This window comes from Schistosoma mansoni, chromosome W, assembly GCF_000237925.1.
Source record: "Schistosoma mansoni strain Puerto Rico chromosome W, complete genome".
NCBI classification, from domain to species: domain Eukaryota; kingdom Metazoa; phylum Platyhelminthes; class Trematoda; order Strigeidida; family Schistosomatidae; genus Schistosoma; species Schistosoma mansoni.
Window position 1 is genome coordinate 9,094,008 of NC_031502.1, and position 20,207 is coordinate 9,114,214.

The 20,207-nt window shown below is 31.7% G+C and overlaps 2 non-coding genes across 2 annotated transcripts; both read left to right on the forward strand.

Annotated features, from left to right (window-relative positions):
* Positions 1-5,753: 5,753 nt before the first annotated feature.
* Smp_tRNA_01296_Gln_TTG.1.1 lies at positions 5,754-5,819 on the forward strand. Its single transcript has one exon. It is a non-coding gene (tRNA).
* Positions 5,820-8,863: 3,044 nt separating this feature from the next.
* Positions 8,864-8,930, forward strand: Smp_tRNA_01571_Gln_TTG.1.1. Its single transcript has one exon. It is a non-coding gene (tRNA).
* The last annotated feature ends 11,277 nt before the right edge of the window (positions 8,931-20,207 follow it).

The following is a 20,207-nucleotide window of genomic DNA, read 5'->3' on the forward strand; positions in this document are numbered from 1 at the left end:
GCCATCGCGTTATCCATTTAGCTACTGAGTCTTGACAGCCATCTGCTTGTGCAATGGGGTGAAGTTTAAATTTGCTTGGTGTTATTTACTTGTATCTTCCCATTGTTATTTAAGACTGCAATTGATCAGTCTGTTGTTAGCACATGTGCATCGTGTGCGGACTGCCTTGATATCCATCTTTGCTCATAAAGCTTGTGACTTCAGGCAATATCCAGGCAGTCCGCACAGGATGCACAGATGCTAACAACAGACTGACCAATTACAGTCCTAAATAACAATGGGAAGATACAAGTAAATAACACCAAGTAAATTTACTGATTTGTTCATAGTTTCCTATAAACAGAATGTTTCTTTAAATGTATATATGAATGTCTATGTGAAAGAGAAAGAAATGAGTTTGAACTTGGTATTCAGTGTAAGATTTATCACAAATTGAACTCTATTACTTGGATATATTTGATAAAAGATATTGTATTCATTCACTTAATTAAGTAGTAATTATTACACATTGTAAATTATGTGTTAAAAAAAAGTAGAGACAAGGAGAACAGAATTTAAAAGGTCTAGGGTTACGATAAAACATTTTCATAGATATTCCCATACTGAATTACCTCGAAATTTTTAACCCGTCAAATGAATGATATAAATTATATTAAGGCCATATCGAGGCAATACTCACAGTAAGCACATATGCCAATAATAGACTGACCAGTTGCTGTCCTAAACATCAATGGGAAGATTCAAGCAAACAATAGCAAATGAATAAATTATATTAGTTTTATTATTTTTTGGAATGAGTTACCATACCTGAATATATGAATGTTGTATAACTGATGAATAGAAATACATTGAAATGAAATATACCATACTTAAATTTTAACTATTAATTAGCACTTTAATCTTATTTAGATCACACCAGTTGACTATGAATAATTTTTTGATTTTAACTGGAACTGTTATTCAAAACGTTAGCAACATGTAAATGTGGATAATTTGTGAACGAAGAAGTTAATGTGGTACACAAGATTGGTCAATTCGTTGCTGAACTTCAGCAACCAAAAAATGTCAAGCACAGCGATTATAAATAGACTTATGATTTTTAGTTGATAACTAACATTTTTAATTATTTTATGTCTACGGATTAAAAAACCCTATAGACCTTATGTTTTAGCAGGAATGTGTCTTTTGTAAAATTTAGCATCCTAGATTAAAGTCGGAACGAAATTCGAGGTGTACTTGATTCAAGTGTCATGGATCTTCTGAAAGTTACACGTTTTCATGATCATACAGGAAAATTATTACGATTTTTCTCTATACTTTCAATGAATTCTCATCAAGTTTTATCCCAATCAAATAAAGTTAAAGATCGTTATCAAAGTAAAAACGGTGGCACGTGTAATTTATTTTTATAAAAACAAATCAGGTTTTAGTAAGTTGGGTGGGGTAAAGCATTCAAAACTTGACAATCTATGTATCGATAGTCGATTTGCAATTTTCGAGCCTGTTTTTATCATGCTAACCGAATATAAGTACTTATTTGTTCTCTGATGAAACGACTTACACTTGGCCGCGAAAAGTTGTAAATTCAATTTCTTGCCCACTGAGACATTACAAATTTGTCTTCTTTTTTTATCAATAACAGTCTGGTGCAAATCAAACCTTGGTAATGATACAAGCATTTAAAGAAAATTTGTTCCATTACTAATCGACATGACTAAATAACATTTAACCCACTCATTAAATTTCTTTTTATAACACTTGAGTTATCATGATGTTTAAAATGCAGTTATTGGTTGATTTGAACTAAAGATGAGTCCCACGTTCAGAATCGTCGATGTGCACTTCTGAGTAGTCCCACACTAGGACAAAACGCCCGTCCAGTGCTTCCAGGTTTCCAACAGTGGTCTAGCCTAGATCGACTCATGAATTCAATTGTTACAATACTACAATTTCCACAAACTCCCATTCTGATAAAGATGATCAGTTTGATATTGAGGACAAATATAACTAAATACTCAGTACTCTTGGTTTTAGAAAGTTGTAAGTCTTAGAACTGCAGTAATATATAAATATTATTTTAATGTTTCGTACTTACAATTTGTTGTATTTTGCTTTTGAACAAAAATTATTGACCAACAGATGAAAGTGTCAAACGACAAATAGTCCTATGCACCTATAGTATAATTTTTATCTTGAATAATACCATTTTAATACTTATGAGTATTTGTATGCAATAGACCCTTAACCATCATAGAATAATTTAAGTTAACGATAATACTTCAATGCCTTTTTCATAGTTCAATTATCGGATTAATCATTTAGTTAAAAATAGAGAAACGTTTACATAAAAATGATTAGTAAAATTACACTAGTTTATTGTACACAGCAAAATAATCGCTACTAGATAAACTAGATAAAAATCAAGGTCAAATAGTTTCATCCAACTTGTTCTTTATTATTGGTCCATACAAGTATCTGAACATTTATAAATACATTTCAAACATGAAACTACTTGGTGATTTAAAGCGATCAGTCCCTTTGATAAATTTAAATTAATATAATTTGATAATCTTAGTCTTCTTATTGTACTTACTGATCGCTTAAAAGGCAACAAGTATTTATTTTCTCTTGATTCACGACTACTGAATAGCGAATATCCGTTTGATTGTTTTCACAAAGATAGAATTCCATTAGCACAGTATAATTAGGCTGACGCTTTAAATATTTTATTATACAAGTCGTGACTCGACCCTAATCCCAAGCCAATAGCTACTTGATCATTGAACAGTGATAATAATACAAACTGTTATCATCATAACTTACATGTTTCACACATTCACTCAACAAATGTGATCCCAGAAAACAATGTTCAATCAGTTTTAATACGAACTAAGTACTTTTTCTTAACAAAAACTCAATTGTTATTTCTGATCATCTTCTTCAGTGAACATGTAATAACCACAATAATCCTCAGTAAGTCCATAAGACAATTAATGACTAACAATAGAAGTAATTACACTGATATTACTGTTAAGTACATTTTCAAATGAATCAATTATATCATTAATACTCGTAACATGTATTTACTATGCCAATTTATGACATTATGCCTTGCTTCCATCGATTCGAATCGTTTGTGAATCATCTTGTGCTATATTATCTGTGTATACAGTAGGAAGTTATTAAAATTCAGTTATAATTATAATTATTGCTATTACTTTCACATTCAAACATACATAAGTATATTCATACATACATGCAACATACACCCGTACATACGTACATACTTACATACATACATACATACAAAAGACACCCAATTATATAACATGCATGTATGTGCCTGTAAACTATCATTCTCGTATTCATATATGCCTGAAATAAAAGTGTGGACGTCTACAAATTTTCTGGTATGTATATAATATTTTCCCATCTCTATAGAGTACATATGTATCTATGTTAAAATGAACTTCGTTCAGAGTTATTAGCTCATTCAAATTGAAAGTACCCATTTCCAGACAGAATTATAACAATTAGATACTGCTTTGTGATTGGTTTTGTGTATATTTTTAGAGTCATAAGCATACAAAGGTTAGATATTAAAACCAACCAATTAAATTCACCTCTTGAATAAAACAAAATTCACTCTTTTTCATAATAAAATGTTTCACAAAATAGAAATTGCTTATTTCCTTTTTTGCTTCAAATTAATTTTGTTTATGAATGATAATGTTTGGTTAAAATATCATTATGATAACTAAGTAGATTAAACTAGATAAGGATGTCCAATTTACAATTCAAATAACATTTTACTAGTGACTTCGTTCAAAAATAAGATGAAGCCGCAAACTTGCTTGTTAAGCCCAATCCCCATCTTATCAGGACAAAACAACCATTCAATGCTTCCAGGTTCTCAATGATGGTTTAACATTGTTCGGTTCATGATTCTAATGAAATTCAATAATCCCCATAACCCCAAACTGAAAAAAGTGTAGATACGAACGAAGAATATTCTTTTCAATAAGTTTCCTCTAAGTTCTGCACTGATATTTCCAAATTAGTAACCCAAAAAATGACTAGGTTCAAGGTAAATATGTATAGTAACAAATATATTTTTTATTATGTTCCAGTGAGTAGAAAAATTGTATTTCCGACGTTTCGTGACCTAATGTAAGCCACTTCCTCAGAGTCAATAAATAACCGATATTAAACCAAATTAACCCAAGTCACGAAACGTCAGAAATACAATTTTTCTATCCACTGGGATATAACAAAATCTACTTATTATTAACTCTCTACCCAGTGCTCAATTTATTTGAGACTATCACGTTCAACCTTGTCACCGAAACCTATAAATATATATAGTTTAAAATTATATCATGAGGATTTTGAATCGTTTATAATATAAAATAAAATTAACACCTTTGAATTTCAGATTAGTGGTCTAGGGGTTAGGTATTCACACATGATACGAAGGTCCTGGGTTTGACTCCCACGTACGAAGTCGTAGATCTGCACTTCTCGGGAGTCTCGTACTATGATGTGACAGTCATTTGGTCCTTCTAGGTTTGCTCCGGTGGCCTAATTAAGATCATTTCGGGATTTAAACTGTAAAACAAACTTGTTAGTGCTATGATGACTTGTATGCAATATTGTCTTGAATAAGTTTATATGATGAAATTGCAAGATAAATGATCAGAACAAATATGGGTAACATGAGGTAAAGCTAAAAGTATAATCAAAGGTTAAAATGAATTTCTGATCAAAGATTACGTAATATAAAAAGTAATATGAATTAGGTAAGAAATAGTAAATAGGAGTGGACTTTAAATAAATTTCTTAAACATTTACAAACCTTAGAATAATTTTAGCAATCATAATATACGAGAACAATATAAATTTAAGCTACGAAAATGTAAAGAGGTAGACTGCATGTACATTAATCAAATTATGTTTTCATATCTTCAAAATAATTAATAACTAATTTGGTCAAAGGAAAAGAGGTTAATTATATTCCTTCTGAATGTAAAGTTCCGGCTTTTTGATCTGAATAGCTGTGGATCCAATCCTTTAAAGAATTCTTGATCTGACGGATTTTGACAAAATAATCATTGAAAAACCGGCTGTATTATTGGAATATGTTAGTGGATAATAGAGTATGGATAGTGATTTTTCTGTTGCAGTTTGCTGATCTAAATGGATTTTGATAAAAACAAATCAATATGACAGAGCTTTTCTGATTCATACGTTTTGAATCAGTCAATTTTAGAGAGTTGTCAAAATCAATAAAATAATTAACGTTTGCAGATTGTTCCATGTTTTCTCTAATAAATAGGAATAAAGTATTTTTCAGAGACGACTTTTCCAACGGACAAATACATGGGTTTCATTTAGCATAGTCTATTTGAGTAATCATATCCGAAATAACTTTACTATCTCTCCACCAAGACATACTCAATGTTTAAATAAAAATGATCATATAATCTTGCTTATCCACTTCCTACATATATCTTCAGTATAAATTAACTTTATAACTCTGCCTGTCTTTATCCTCTTTTTTCGTACATTTTTATGTATAATCATAATCTAGCTTCCGTCCTTAACTTTAAATGGCAGTACCTTTTAAACATTCAGAAATGGGACCGGCAATATGTAAGCGAACTGTTGGTTAATTCCTAAGTGCTTTTGAATCATGAACATGAAATTTCTATCTGTTTTATCTCTACAAAAATAATAATAGTGGCTATCAGGACTCAGTGGCCGAGTGGATAACGCTGTGGCGTTTGAAGCGAGGGTACTGGGTTCGAGTCCCAGAGTGAACATCAACTCTGAGATGCAGGTACATCCAGCTGACGCGTCCCAAATAGGACAAAACGCGCGTCCTGTATTCCACTGCTAGCCACTATCCATCTCTGCTTACCAATAATAGTGTTCGTTTTCATAAAATAAATTTTATTGATATTATATTTTGAACAATATATTGTAAATAATGTAGCTAAATGGATAACCTACCATCTGTTAAAAATACTTGACTGTAGTACTGAACAAATGCGGTTGCAATATTTGAGAAAGTATAATCTTACTAATGAATGGGCTTTCCTTATAAGTGTTCTAATGCACAAGATGTAGGTTCATAGATTCATGGCGATCATGGGAGTTGTACATAGGATGAAACTCTTCAGAAATACGATTCCACAGCCCGTCAGGAGTCGAGCTCATGACCCTTAGTGATTTTTTGGTAAATCCTTAACCTTTTGACCACTGAGTTGAAAACCATATATTCACATTTATAAGTGGTGCTTGACTTTCTAAAAAATTATCCACGAAAAAACTATACATCTCATTTGAACCAGGGGTTATAGAGATAATAACGATCATTCCAAGAATCATAAACTTAATAAATGATCCGGTACACATAATTCTATTCAAATCCAAGATGAAGTAAAATTAGTATTTCGTTGAGATGAAAACACATAGCTTTGATAAATTTCATCTCATGACATTTTATACATTTATTAAAAGGATTAAATTGCTTTGGAAGCAGTCGGTTCAAATGAAATTAGTCGAAAAACTTAAGTAGATTGATAGTAATTTGCAGAAAAATATCCCATTAGATAGTCACTGACTAATGAAGCATTACGTTAACTGTTACTGACCTGAAACTAGATTTACATGTCTTATTACTAGATAGTCATTTTTGGAACAAGATTTCTGTATTCTATTTATCTTTACAAATTGATACGCTGTTAATGCACATAGAAGAATGAACATACATGAAAAACGAATCAAAATGTGCTACTTAACATGGTTTCAATAACTGAAAAAGCTTTTGCGTCTAATGATAGTAAGATAAGGGCAACTGTGACTGACTTTGTCATGATGGTACATAGTAAATGCTTTCGAACATTTTATGTGTGAAAAAACCAAAGAAAATTTCAAAACTTTTATTGTAGTAAGACAAATAACTTAACAGTTAGCTTATTAGTTATCTTGCTTTTATACCGTAGTATTTTGATAATCTACATAACGAATTGATGATAGACAGCCATTGCAAACTGTGAGTTATTGGAAAGCTGTTTCGTCTTGATATGAGGCCGACTTCTCTGCGAAAGGCACTCACGACCCGGTCGTGAATCGAACCCAGGACCATTAAGTCTCATCGCAAGCGCTCAATCTTGTGTTGGTCAAAGGCCCATACGCTAATTGTCCTAAAAGCCGAAATTTAGAATTCTCAAAATCACTATAAGTATTTCAGCTAGAGGTCCAGTTACGCCAGAGGATAGTTAGTAGCTGTGCGAAATCGACATCATGTTTTTTATAAACAGTTGGCTTAGCTGGAAGCTTGAAAACCTTGTACAATGGTAACATTATATTAACAGTAATATGATTTCCAACAAGCATGACCATTCGACATCCAATGTTTTCAAGTCGCTACGCTACCTGAGATAAATGATTTAATTGCGAACTTAATTTTACAGTTTTACGAACTAAGATTCGTTTGTCTCATAATTAATTCACAGCTTCCGATGATCTTTTCTCAATGATCTATTATTTCACTTGTCATCTTTTTACTTGAATATTCCCATTGATGTTTAGCACTACAAATGATCAATCTGTTATTGGCATATGAGCTTACTGTGCTTATTGCCTCAATATTGCCTCAATTCACAAGCATTATAAGCAAAAATGTGTATTGGCTAGTAGTGGAATGCAGGACACTTGTTTAGACTTATTTGGAACTGGTCAGTTGGATGTACCTGCATTTCAAAATTGATGTTCACTACGGCACTCCAACCCAGTACCTTTCGCTTCAAACGCCATCGCGTTACCCACTTACCTACTGAGTCCTGATAGCCACTTGCTTGTGCAATCGGGTCAAGTTGAAATTCACTTGATATTGTTTACTTGAATCTTCCCATTGATGTTTAGCTTTGCAATTGATCAGTGTGTTATTGGCATATGTTCATACTGTGCTTATTGCCTTAATATTGCCTTAATTCACAAGCATTATAAGCAAAGAACTATTATTTCATTTCAAATCAGAAATATGTATTTTATAAAACTGTCAACATGACATTGAATAAGACAATGTTAAATAGTTTTAATTAACATTGTCGAAAATAATACATAGTCATAATGATAACGATTATTATTATTATTATTATTATTATTATTATTATTATTAGTAGTAGTAGTAGTAGTAGTAGTAGTATTACACAAGATAAACAACAGATTTTCTGCATAAAATGTAAACAAACATTTCTGATGATAAGGATAGTAAACTTAAAAACGATGACAAAATGTCAGTTTTTGTTTTTTTTTTTAAACTAAAATGAGTCATTGAACTAGGGTCATTTATAATCTTGCCTGTTAATCTTCGCTATAACTTTTCGGTTTGGTAAAAACCTGTATCAAAATGACTGAATTAATTCATAAAAATGAAAGTGAAAATCAAATTGATGATATTTCGAAATATGGAATTTCAGAAAAAAAATAATAAATTGTCCTATTCGGCACTTATTCAGTGAATATACATTGATTCTGGTGTCGATTTTCAGTTGAGTTTCAAATCCACTTACTATTGTGGTAGATGCTACTGATGTCGACAGATATCACTTGTATACATAATCAATAGAAAGCGAAATGCCCGATGGTACAAGGTTAGGAGGATAAAAGAAAAGAAGACGAGAATAGAGAATGATTGGTGTGAAAACGAAGGAGCAATAAAACATGAGACGATTGACTGACATGTTTAGAAACTGACCAGTTGCAGTCCTAACACATCGATGGGAAGATTCAAACAAACAATACTAAAAATGAATTTAAACTTCACCCCATCGCAAAAGCAAGTGGCTATCAGGACTCAGTGGCCGAGTGGATAACGCGATGGCGTTTGAAGCGAAAGGTACTGGGTTCGAGTCCCAGAGTGAACATTAACTCTGAGATGCAGGTACATCCAGCTGACGAGTCCCAAATAGGACAAAACGCGCGTCCTGTATTCCACTGCTAGCCACTATCTATCTTTGTTTATTTACTGTATGGTTCTCAGATTTTACTAAGACACTCCGTAATTTTATATTCGAATACATTTGATTGTCGCCACTGGTGGTCTCGTTCACTACACTATCATTCAAAGACATCAGTGTTAACTAGTTTACTGGATGACAATTATCCCTACCATACAAGAGAGTATAATAGGTATATAATTAAAGGGTTTACATTTCCCTCTTTTATATCTATAATAATAATAATAATAATCAGTATCCATTAGCAAGAGGGTTCCTTGATCGAATCCCTCACTATTGCTTCCATTTACCGAACAAACTGCAGACATGACACTACCGTAGAACATGACAATAGGCAACAGGTATGTCGATTACTTCCGAGAAGTTGCAAGGTATTTACATCATATATATATATCAGTTGTCCATTTGCATCTTCCGGTGTGTTCTGCAGTTTAAACTGTCTTCTCTACTGGCCTCTAAGTTTTCTACCAACGCCGTGCTTTTGATGCATTGAAACTCCACTCTGTCCGACAATTTTCGCAACGTCGACACCACATTCCGTTACATACTATTTACAAACATCCACGTTAGTAGCGGCCACTACACTACAATTGTAATCTGATCACATGTTCATTATAGACAATGAGACTTACAGCTGAGACTTTAAATCGATTACCCACCAATTAAATAGGTTCTTTCACAGACAAGTTGAAATGGCTTGATTGGAGTGTCGAACAATCGTGTGCTTTATTCGTTGTTTAACCAACAATTAAAGGCTGCTTTCATGAATTATCACTTTAAGATAATGAATACGTCAACCGAAAAAGAGAAACATAAGTTTCCAATGACCCTAGAAAAATTGCTGTATCAACACATAGAACATCTTTATTCTCTATTGAGTTCGATTTTCAGTCACATCCATCTGAAAGCCATATCACTTTTTAAAGAAAATGCGATATTAGGAACAGTTTACTCTCTATAAATTGCTGTCGTTTTTCAGAATCTAATCTTATGAACGATGTGACCAAACTTTTAACTGAAAGCAAATGCTGAAAATTTGGGGTCTGTCTGTATCAGAATGCTCTTATAGAAAATAAACTGATACTTTAGTTAGAATTATCATGTGATGAGGAGATTACTGCGGGTTAACTAAAATTTAACTATCAGTTGGTCATCATCAAGGAATAGAAAGCAAGTCAAGTCGATTGATCATTAACAATTAGACTTTTCCTGAAAAAAGCCGGAAGACAATCCTTATCTAGCTATTGATAAATCTTATTCAATACTTCGGTAATGAAAAATTAATATCCCACTCTGGGTTGATAGATATGAGTAAAGTAGATGTACCAGATATAAAGAAACTACAATATATTATTCTGGTTAAACCTGCTCTTTTGAACCCCTTTATATTTTTAATGAATACAGTTCAGTGGATTTCTAACCTTACTAATAATTTGACATTTCATATTGTTATATCCTAGCGAAGATTAGATTGTAGGTAACTTCTGAGAACTATTAATGGACCAATATCATATATATAATCTTATTATATGATCTTATTATATCATATACTATTCGGTAACTGGATTATGCATATCTATCTTCGTCTTATTATATGCTTCATTTTGACCTATAGGCTATTATTATACAATTTACTGTTCTTAAGTTATACTCAGTTTATTAATTGTCTCCCACAATCACAGTCATTTTTTGGCTTGATCTTGTACTAATAATATTTCCTACTTTATGGTGCGATGTGGTCCGTTTGACTTGTATATAAACCAGGTATGTTTGAAATAAATAATTCGTAGAGTGGAAGCTGATACTGGTGTTCTGAACTCAACTGGAAGGGCTAGGAGGAAAAAGGACAAACAAGGACGCTAGGCTGCTCATACCGGTCAATACGTCATTTGTTTGGCACAATGCTAAGACTGTATAAGTCGTATTCCGATTGGCTGATAAGTCACGTGATATTAAATGGCCTAAAAGACACAACACATATGACCTTAATTCAAGAAGTAACAAATACTCAAAACATAAAATAGATAATTAGAATACTTGTAATTCAATTTTCTGCAGAAATCTATAGAGATATGTAGGCAATTAGTTTTTAAACAATGCATTTTCATCAACTTGACATAATCCCATTGTTTTGAACTTTAAAATGAACTGAATAGTTATTCATCACTTCATTGCAGATAGGCAAAATGAATTCTCACATACTATGATTGAAATTTTTAATAATGAAGTCATTTAGCATTTTACCGTACTATTGATATTGAACTTTCATTCTGACTAGTGGCCACATTACAACTTGGTCGATAGGATTTGATCTGCACTAAGAAGGACCTGATATACATGACATTGATCACCACTCAATGATCAATAAATTGTGAATATTCCTTTAATGAGCATAATTTCAATTACATTATCTATTTCATAAGCTGAATTTATTTTCATGACATAATAATATGGTTCTTATTCCAATTTATCAATGTCACTTTCAACTGTAGTAAAATGATATATATTAACCTTTATATTCATTTATTTATCTTTTCTTCGAATGGTTAAAATTATTGAATTAGATAGTCATATATAAATATTCATCATGGGTTTTAAAGACCACCACAACAAATCGAAGTTTAACTTGTTCAATCGATGTTTAAAGATTAATAACGATGTTCATAAATAGGGTACTGTTTTATGCGTATTCAGCACTCTGCTTCTGATGTACGCCGGTGAATGAACAATAAAAATTTAATAACTGTAGGATCTAGATTTTTGCTGGTCTGATTTTAATTCCTTCTGAAAGATATCAAACGAACTATTTCAAAACATAATAAATCCTTCTTTAACCCAAAGTTTTGATATTACCAGAAGAAAATGTGTACTTCACTATTCACAAGGAACTAGAATCCAACATGTGGCATTTTATAAACTAAATGTTTGATTCTCTCTACATTAAAAATTATGGATTCGTTATGACATGAATATAGACAATTAGTGGCATAAACACACCAGAAAGCAACACCATTTGTATATTCTAAACTTTTATGTAAATAAGTAAAATCTGTTACATATAAATTCATATACCTGAACATTTATTTTAAAGTGTGTTTAGGTCCACAATAATTTATTTACTGATGAGTAAGCAAAAAGAAACAGTATACCAGTAATATGTTTGTAATTATCGAAATAGTGAAAAACAAACATCGCATTATTTGTGAAGATATCTGACATAACCACAGCTCTTGGAACTTAAATATTTCCAATATTTCATCCAGCAAACTTGTCTGGACTTCTTCAGTGTAATAATTAAATCGAAATCCTGAAACGTTTAACAATCATATCAAATCAAATCTATACTAAATACTTATTCAATCATATTGAGATGTTGACTTCAGTAAGTAGGAAATTGATTTGAGTTAGTAAGATGTGAACATTATGAAGCGTAAAGCCGCGAATAAAATTGAGGTCGCCTTATAACATCAAAAACCATGCACTTCTAGTCTGACAAAAGATGAATTATATTCATTAAAGTAGCTACCAAACTATAGGACAATTATCATGGCCATTGTGAAAAACGATGATCTTTATTAAACAAACTTAATGTTGAAACAAACACAATCTTACAATCGATTGGAATAAAACTATGACGATCATTATGGTTCACATTATATTCAAAAGTTGTAGTCTTTGTCGACTTACAAGAATAATATACTACTAAGACCAATGGTGTATTTTATAAATTATTCGATATATAAACTAGCTAAATGCTTAGCTAGGGTAGTCAAACCATATGACAAATTGGTTAATAATGAAATTAGGAACTCTACTGATTTCAAGAACAATATTGGTAACATTCATTAGGAAGATGAGTCGATGCTGTTTAATGAACAAATAATTAACATTCACTCACTAAATATCAACTATTAATAACTTAAAGTTACACACACACAATCACCCGTTCATTTATTTTCACATTCTGTACTTTTCACATGATTCACATCTTACTAACTCAAATCAATTTCCTACTTACTGAAGTCAACATCTCAATATGATTGAATAAGTATTTAGTATAGATTTGATTTGATATGATTGTTAAACGTTTCAGGATTTCGATTTAATTATTACACTGAAGAAGTCCAGACAAGTTTGCTGGATGAAATATTGGAAATATTTAAGTTCCAAGAGCTGTGGTTATGTCAGATATCTTCACAAATAATGCGATGTTTGTTTTTCACTATTTCGATAATTACAAACATATTACTGGTATACTGTTTCTTTTTGCTTACTCATCAGTAAATAAATTATTGTGGACCTAAACACACTTTAAAATAAATGTTCAGGTATATGAATTTATATGTAACAGATTTTACTTATTTGCATAAAAGTTTAGAATATACAAATGGTATAGCTCCCTTCAAAATGTCTTTCGTGCATCATATACTTGACATAAATAACTAATTTGTTAAAGCAATTTTAAAATAGGAATTTCGGATTTTACTATAAGCATAATTTTAAAAATATGACTTAGTATACTGAGCAATCCAGACAACATAGGATATCTTTTTTTATAGATACCGTTAAGGCAAATAAGCATTTTGATAATTACCGATCATAATTAACAAGATTAACTGTTTATACGAATATATGGTTCTGATCAAAAGATGTCAAACATAAACATAGGCACTCACAATAGATTGATTATTGTATAGCGACCAATGTCATATGTATCAGTTTCTTCTTAGTGCAGATTAAATTCTGTAGAGCAGCTTGAGATATGACCACTAGTTAAGGTGACTTGTCATCGAGTACCACCACATTGAGATGCCATATGTTGATTGGAGGGTTTCCTGTGGTTCTACCTCTAACCACCACCCTTATATAAACATTCAGACAAGTTCTTCAGATAATTAAAGTATATTATTGAGTTATTTATATTCGGGCTACTTACGAGTACATCAACTAGGCGAATTTGAATATATGTGAAAATACTTTAGTAAAGAAAATATAAAATCGAAGACATTAGTGTATCGTAAATACGTAAATAACAGATTTACTAATTGAAGTTAATTGTACTAATTTTAGAAATATTGTGTACGGTTTGATGGACATATTTAAAGTAAAGTAGTTTAAACATGGTGTTCATCTTATTACACTTCATAAAACTTTTTCACATATACTCAGATCGTGTTCACGTTGCCATCTGATTCTTAAACTTCTAATTCGTAGAACCAAGCGTCCATTTCATCGTACATATACTTATAACACAATGATTAATTTTCTTTACCGGGTTCATTAAAAACGAGAAAACTCATAAATCAAAGTAGCTCGCTCATCTTATGTCATCAATTCCTAGCAAATAAATACACTTATAATAGAATAAATTTTAAACATATTCTCCAACTTTTGAACACGTAAAAGCTGTAAAATCAAATAACACATACCACAAAGCATTCCTTTTTGTTATCGTAAAAGTTAACTTTGTGCCTTCAAGTTCAAAGATGAGTTACATTTCAACTCCGTGGTTGGGATCTAATAGTTTACAATCTTAACGTTAGTCAGCTTTAGGCATAACTCAATCGTTATCCGAACTAAGACCAAACAGATATTCATTATTCTCTGATTTTCACTAATTTTCCAGTTGATACAAGTTTGGAATGAGTTTTATTGAAATTATAAATATAGGGGTGAGTAATCACAGCTGTTAAACATTTATTAAAAAGTAGTACCTTTACGAAAAGGCCATGCTTAGTAGACATAATTTGCATACAGGAATAATAACGTAAATCACCATAAAACCATAAAACAAAATAAGGCATTTGTACACAATCACTAATTTGTGGTGGCATATTTAGTGAATAATTTTCTCTAACGAGTCTAAGCGAAGAAACTTATGAAATGAGGAACAGAAGTACTTTTGTGCAGTGCTTGTGAAGTTCAAAATGGTAATTAAAGTCTCTTTTTGTCCATTCAGACTAAAAATTATAGTGTTAAACATACCGAATACTCAATTCTTTCTGCATAGATTGTATGTAACAGACGAGCCGACAGGATATTTCAATTCCATCCCCAAACCCTTAATCATGAAACAAACGTTAATCCCCCGTTATTAAACTTCATGGACGAAATAATTAGATTCGGAATTTTGTATGAAATTCATTCATTTATGTCCCTACAAACCATTTCTGCATTAAAACTGATGTCCCTTCTTAATGAAAGCCCTGATTTCAGGCACAAACAATTTGGGGACTCTTAAAAACTTTGTTATGTCCCCAGAATTATTCGTCAAGATTGACAGTCTAGATCTACAAGACTGAATTAATATATCGTTGTTTTTGGTTTAGAGAGAGTAACCTATTGAAGACGTTAATAGATTCATCATTTATGTAAACTCTGTTTCCTTTCTTTTCCATAAATTATCAATGTACATGATTTGTTTTCTGATTGACTAACAGTTGGCTTTTACACATATTATTCACTTTCACAATTAGTTTCTATATTTTCCAAGGATCATTTACAAGACAGTTTTCTTATGATATGGTTTTATCTTGACTTAGCACAAACCATTGATTTAAGAAAAATGAATATGAACTAAGGAACAACTTTGATCGCTCATTACATCAAGTTTTAAAGATGAATTATATATATATATATATATATATATATATATATATATATATATATATATATATATATATATCAACGTAAGACCATCACTGAAAACCTGGAAGCAATGGGCCCTATACTGATAATTATCATTTCCTCACTAGTGACTAGCTTCGAGAGGTGATTCTCGGAGTTCTAGTAAGATACCGTGTTGGGTGTGAGGCAGTTACCGTAAACAATAGAAAATGGTCGCTCAATATCGTGCATTAGTTGGAGTTGGAGATTGACACTGTTGGATGCCGGCTCAGTGTCTTAGAGGCTAAGCGTTCGCGAGTGAGACCGAAGGTCCTGGGTTCAAGTACTATATATGTTGACTAAATTTGTTTTTCTAAAGTTGTAGCTGTTTACAGTATGAGAGATAGGTTTACGACTTTGAGAAGATACTACTGAAGCAACATAGACGAATCTTCTTAGATTTAGTAAAGTCAGACTATGGCTAACAGTTGAATCTGTGACGCGTGTTCCATCCAATTTGGGATCAGTCAGCTGTATGTGCGTCCATCAGTGTTAATATTCTCACTGAGACACAAACCTAGTATCTTTCACTACAGACGCCAACTCAGGTTCCATCGCTAGTCACAATTCAACTTTACCAAAATTTCCGACCAAATGCTAATATAGAAGCAATCTTCTCAAGATGAAAATGTGCTAAGACAGTGATCATCTGCAGTTCCTAACATCAACAACGAAAAGATGGGAACTCTTACAAACGAATACTATTAGACATAATAGAATAAAGTATAGTAGTTATAGATTAGTCTGGTGTAGTAAAAAATTATGAGAGAATCCTTCGTCGGAAAGCTCACAAATATATTAAAAATATCCTTGATAATTAATTGAGTCACCTATCTACATTGGCTATCTGTTTACTAACGAGAACTAAACTCCCATACCCATGTACAGTTTGTGTACAGTAAACTAATTGTATTTATCACTTATCAGGTTGCTAATATTACTGGTTGTCTGAAGACAGCTATTATTTTTATTATTGTTATTATTATCACCACTATTTTAATAGCTCTTGTTTTCATTATATAAAAGTGTATAGAGTTATATTCTAGGTCAGGATGAAAGTACTAACTAAAATAACTCATAATGTCATTGAATAAGAAAAAGAGAATTCAGCGAAGAAAACTTTCTTTTCAACGAAATCATTTACTTAAGCTGTACATTCGTATATATAGTTATATGGAAAATATATGTCTACAGGAGGCTAGGAAAGATTGCATTATAAATAATCTATATCCATTATTACAAACAGCCTAGTAGCTAACTATTCCTCTCGGGTTCTGTTTGTTTGCTATCTGACTCATTCTCATTTACATTGGTTAAGTTGCAATTTTAGTGGCTTGTTAAAACCAACACGGTCGACTTTTTTTTCAGATTGTAAGGAAACAATATCGGTTACCTAACTCAATATATGTGAAATCGAAATGTATCGACAATTTCGGAAATCTATCATTTATCAATAATAACAGATAAGAAACACTGGTGGCGTAAAACCTCAGACTCTCAATGTTGAAGTTAGTTCGAGACTAGATAAAATTGGTCTAGGATTGGGAATTAATATTTAGGAATATATATCATCAAAATTTAAGCCAAATGGAAATGAATACTATGTTTAGTATCTTAATTCGTTCAACAACTAACTCGTTTCTTAAATAATATAGTATTATGATTCAGATCCCTGAAATTTCGCTTTTCAAAACATTTGAATAGTTAAAACAATCCTAATGATCATTTAAACTATCAGGAAGGGATGTCCATATAACTCAACAAATGAGTAACATTTTTTTACTGTAATAGCTTAATCTCGATTTTGCTTATGTTTATACTTTGAGTTACTGATTAATTGACACCTAGTACTATCCAGTTTCAATTTTTTCAAACTGAATTATTGATCAACGTAACTAAAAACCTATAAAATTCAGTGTGCTCAGACATAATATAAGATTTACCTTTGACTTATAATAAATCTTCATCTGTATTCTTTTCTTTCTTACATATCAGTCTTTGTTCAATTTTGATACGGATATGGATAAAAGACCATCACACACTAAACTGATAAACATTCTGATTAAAGGGGATATTTACATTAGTGGTTAAATCTGTGTACCTCCAAACTATATCTCTACTTAAACATTAAATCTATCTTCTACAAATATTTACTGACAGTAAATTATATTCCTCCTAAACGATCTCACCCTTTTTATGATTCATCAATGCTAATTAAATTGCTGAGTAGATCCGGTGTTTAATGAGCCAATATCTTAGGAATAAACAACTATACGAAGTTAATAGGAGGCCTTTTAAATTGATATTACATTTTGTTCAACTTATTAACTGGATTAATTTGTTATGCTTAATACAGTCCATTAACTTCATTTAAATGTGAGGTCAGGAAAGTTGTTGTCTAACTATATAACACATGAAGCCTCCCCAATATGGAACTTGACCATTTTTTAATTAAATAGTCTTAGTAGTGCACACCTTAACCGATCTTATTAGGGGAAATTAACTTTATTATTTTAGACAACCGTTCAACTAGAAACATTTCTATATTTAGGGTGAAAAATATTTTATTAACTTCATTAGGCTACTTACGAGTAGTTTAATTATAGCTATATATTTTGTCTCCCTTGGTAATGATGATAATTGAAATATTCGTAGACAGTATGGATTTTTGGGAATTTAAGATGATGATAAGTGGAGTATTTTCACCAAGTCGATAAAAATAAAAGTTTAAAACTTTGAAGTAGTTAAAGTTAGCAAAGACGGCTGACTCGAAAACCGTATTAATCCTGAAAATCAAGATTTAGTAGCTAATCCAAACTGCTCAAATATCTATTTAGATGACATTACTTGACGAAAGGGTTTTTAAATCCCATTTTTTTAAGGTGTAATTCAATTTACTCCACTTCCTTTGTCGTTGGCTAATGATACTGATGAATATACTGAGAAATACTAACCAATTTATTATGAATGTGACACTGAAATGACAAAGTGGTTATCAATATTTTTGGGACTTAGAGGTAGCCACCAATCTAGATGGTCTACTAACGTTAGCTCGGTGGTATAATGATATGATGGAGAACCTGACAAGCTTCTCATAGAATAGTGCTGTAATACGTAATTTAGTGAACTGAAGACATTTCTATTGATTTGCTTATGTACTGTTTATGAATCCAGCACTAAACAGGTTAGATGATCACTATGTAGTTGACAGACTAAGCATAGTTCACGAGTTCACCTCTTGAGTTCTTCTGAAGATATTTAAATCCACATTCATAAACCTAATCTTTTCTTCCAAAAGTAGTATACTTAACTCGTCTGTCTTAGCTATCAATATACAATATACCGAACTCTGTTCCATCTCATACTTTGGTGAAATATTTTATAATTGCTTTCAACTCTTGGGTTCTTACGTCACTTAAATATTCGCCCCCTGATTCTTATGCAACTATTATGAAACTGACTTATTATTAGAATATTTCGTCAACCCATTTATCAAATGTTATGTGGTCTGACCATGTTTTCGATTTATACAAAGAATTACTTTACTTATTACAATTGTCACATCCCTCTTCTAACAAAGTGGTTAGTCATTTAACATTACTTTCACAATTATTTGTGAAATTACAGTACTTTTATGTAAACTACTTCTGTTATTATTGGTTAATTGTAGATCATATACATGGTGTAGAGCCATGATGAAGAATTAAGTGAAAACGATATTTCTTTGCTCTTTTTTTAACATTGAAATTAGTGAGACTCGTTAAGTGAGAGGAAACTCTCTTTTTCATTATTCTACCTCAGGTAGTTACACTCAGCTTGACATATCACGTCTAAGCTTAAATACCCACCCATGTCGGTGAACAGTCATTTTTCCAAAGGCCAGTTTGAATACTTTATTGTAAGCTTTTTTTGATTTACCAATGAACAATAACACTTTACGTTTAGTTTATTTTAATGATTAGAGAAAAATATCACTTATTCTGTACCAATACACATACCTTCCTACGTATTTGTTTTAAATTAACCTCATTATCATACAAGGGACCCCAATGACATTCTCAAATTAACAATATTTTTTAATTATTAGGACAAATTCATTTGGCAGAATAAAATAATAGTACTTAAAGATACCAGTTGGTTTCGTTTGCATGTACAAGGGAGTATTCTTTAATACTTTGAATGTATATTTAGTATCATGAAGTACAGAGAAAACAAAATGTGCAGGTTCAAAGGTAAATGTACCTTGATCTAATTTAGTGTTGTAGTTCGAAATTACGCACGAAATGTTTGTATTACCTAAAACTAACGTTTTTCAACTCCGCCTGAGGCCCCTCCAGGGGTAACTGCAGGTCCCAAGCCCGGATAAAGGAGAAGGGTTGGGCATAGGGTTAGCGACCCCATCCCGTAGAAAACTAACTCGATTAAAAAACGCTAACCAGGAAAAATTATCCAAACCATTTAAACTATTCCCTGGGAGTTGAAGGAAAAATTGTGATGCCTCATGATGAAAGCCGA